A 3,353-nucleotide genomic window follows, 5' to 3' on the forward strand; every position below is an offset into this window, starting at 1 on the left:
GGCCACTTTGGAAAACAATTTGGCAGTTCCTCAAAAGGTTAAATATAGTTACCATATGACCCAGCAATAGTAGGCCTAGGGATGTATGCAAGAGAATTGAAAACACATGTCCACACAGAAACTTGGAAATGAATGTTCACAGTAGCAGTATTCCTAACAGCCTGAAAGTGGCAACAAACAAATCAACTGATGGATAGATAAATCAAACATAGGATACCAGCTCAATGGAGTAGCAGCAAGAAGTAAGAATCAAGTAGTGATACATGTTAAGCATTAAGTACTGAAGTTCATGTGTATAACATGGATGAACTTCAGAAACATTAAGCTAAGTGAAGGAAGTCAGTCACAAATGACCATATGTGCGGAATCCCTTTTATACGAAATGTTCACGACAGGCAAATCTATAGAGAAGAAAGTAGATTACTGGTCGCCTAGGACTCAGAGGTGGGGGAGTAATGAGGAAAGTGGGGAGTGTTTGCTAAGGCAAGACTTCTTTGGAGGACGGTGAAAATGTTCTAAAATTAGTGTATGGCAATGGTTGCACAGCTCTGTAAATATATTTAAAAACATGGAACGTACACTTTAAACAGATGTACTTCATGGTATGTGAATTATATCTCGTGCTCGCTTCGGCAGCACATATACTAAAAAAAAAAAAAAGTGAATTATATCTCAATAAAGCTGCTAAAAGAGAATCAATTGCTAGGCACATTATCAACTCTCAGTTTTCACCCTCTTATCTCCTTCCTCGAAGTGTGGCTTCTTCCTTTCGCTGGTTCTCTCTCTATAGTAGGACGTGTTCCTTGTACCTAGGGAACTAAGTTGAATGTTTTCTGTTTTTCGCATAAAAACCAAATCACTCAGTTGGCATGTTGCTTCTTCCTCTTTCTGGTGTCAAGGATTACAGCTCTAAAATTTAGAGTCTAAATGAAGCAATCTCCAGAGGGGTATTTGAGTAATCCTGCAAGAATAGTCAAGCCTTTCTTATCATTCCACGAGACTTTCTAACCTACAGTGCACTGAGTTTGCTGGCACTGCAAAACTTTTACTGTCACTCTATAAATCTCCCTAATGTAAGGATTTGTCATTCATTAAAATAGCTTCTGGTTAAACATTTTGGGATTGTGAAATCTTCTTCTTTTTTAACCTGAATACGATCTCTCCTTTCTATTTCAGGCACTCACGCTCTTCCAGAGCTAAGCATAGCAAACAAAAAATCACGGGAATGGGGAAATGAACAATCTCAAAATGGTTGGTGAAATATAGGGACTTCTCTTTTTTCCAAAGGGATTGTTTTTAACTGTGTTTTCTTTTCTTCTTCTTCCTTTTTTTTTTTTTTTTTTTTTTTTGAGAGAGAGAAATTTCCCTTCTCGCTCTGGCTCTTGAAGTGAGGTCAGAGCCTCAAAAATACCATACTGTATCATTTACTTGGACATTTTCTTAGAACAGGATTAACTTTGGGAAGAGTTTAGGCGGTTACAAATGACTCAGAATGATCAAAGATGAGTCAGAGAGCATTGCTAAAACTATGGCCCCTTCACTACAACCTTAGCGATATTGGATTTCTTTGCAGCTTGGCAACTGTAAGCATATATTGATTCGTTTAATGGATTCCTTCTGAGTACAGTAATGAAGACATAGGCAGAAGGTTCTTAGTACACCAATAAATTCTATCAGTCATTTTTCATACTTGGAAAAAATACTCGACTCAGGAAGCAAAGTTCAAACATAGCAATTTCTGTATTATTGGAAAACCCTCTAAGAAAAAAGGCACTCTCAGATTATCTCTGCTTACTCAACAATATATAAAGATTAAGTGATCTTTATTAAAAAACAAACAAATTAAAAAAAATTTAGAGGGACAACTTACTTTCTTCTGAAACCGCTACTTGAGAAATTATCTGATTATCTTCACCTCAGGAAATATATTTGTAACAGAATACTTTTGGGTAAAACCACATAATAATGACTAACATCCTTAGTATGTTTGAGGCACTGTTTGAGAATTTTACATGTATTAGCTCAATTCATCCTCACAGCCTCTGCAAGAGATAGGTACTATTTTTCTAAAAAAGTTTTTTTTATTCATTTGAAAGAGAGAGAGAATGAGCAGGGCAGAGGAGCAAAGAGAGAGGGAGAAGCAAGCTCCCCACTGAGCAGGGAGCCCAACGTGGGGCTTGATCTGAAGACCTTGAGATCATGATCAGAGCTGAAAGCAGACACTTCCCCGACTAAGCCACCCAGGCACCCCTTTTAGACATTTTTTAAGCCACAGGCAAGTCATAATAAAACTGAGAATAGAGATTCTTATCTCTTGAGAGGTTGGTGATATTTGCTGAAATTTGTGACGTAACTGGTGATTTCCAGCAGGAGTCCAGGAATATAATAATGAAGACTTAGAGCTAGTTTTAGTATTCTTAAAAGATGAATAAAATTGTAATTCTGTAAAGTTATCCAAGCTACTTAAATACCAAAGTCTCTATCTTTTATTAGAATATATCAACAGTAATTCACTATGAGCTCTTCAGAAAGGGCCTGTTTCATTCATCTTTCTCGAGTCAGTGCTCAGAACATGCCTGGCACATGGGAGGAAGTAAACAGTTATCTAGTGAAGTGACTACATGCCCAGCAGGAGCTCTGATTGGCTGCTGATGACATCAGAGAGATTCTGGGGATTTATTAAATGGAGCAGATGGTTACCAGAGTGTTTCAACATGCTAGGTTTTTTTTTTTTTTTTAACAACCCCAATTTTATCAATCTAACACATAATTAATTCATGCATAAATACAGAGTGACTGCTAAATTTTAGTGAGCAATAATAGCCATGAGGAGCAATAAAGTGTCTGTATATTACTTACATTATTGCTTGTTGGTATCAATTAACAGTTTTGTTTATTAGCATCAGAACTACAGCACTGATCTATGCAATCTTCATGTTTTAAAACTTGTGATGATTTTTATCTGGTAAATACGTGCTCGATTTTGTAAGAAAAAAAGGAGATACACAATTGTAACCAGTGCTCCCCCAATATATGCATTTGGCCAGATGCACTCATTCAAAGGATTGCAGTCTGTTGGAGAAGATAATAAAAGGAATAACCAAAGATGGAAAAGGTGTTTCTGGTGGTGATGGTAAAAATCCTGAGGTAGAACTATATATATATTTCTGAGTCTACTGGTCATGGCTATGAGGTCTTGAACTGTAAATCCATCCACAAAGTGGTGAGAGCTCAAGACCTGGACTGGAGTTGGAGAGATAGGAAGCACCCCTCTATTCCCCTCCACCCCTCCACCTCCATTCCTGTCCCCTTGAGCCCTCTACCCCTTTTTGCTCTATCCTCACAACAAACTC

This window comes from Canis lupus, chromosome 2 (genome assembly GCF_011100685.1).
Source record: "Canis lupus familiaris isolate Mischka breed German Shepherd chromosome 2, alternate assembly UU_Cfam_GSD_1.0, whole genome shotgun sequence".
NCBI lineage: Eukaryota > Metazoa > Chordata > Mammalia > Carnivora > Canidae > Canis > Canis lupus.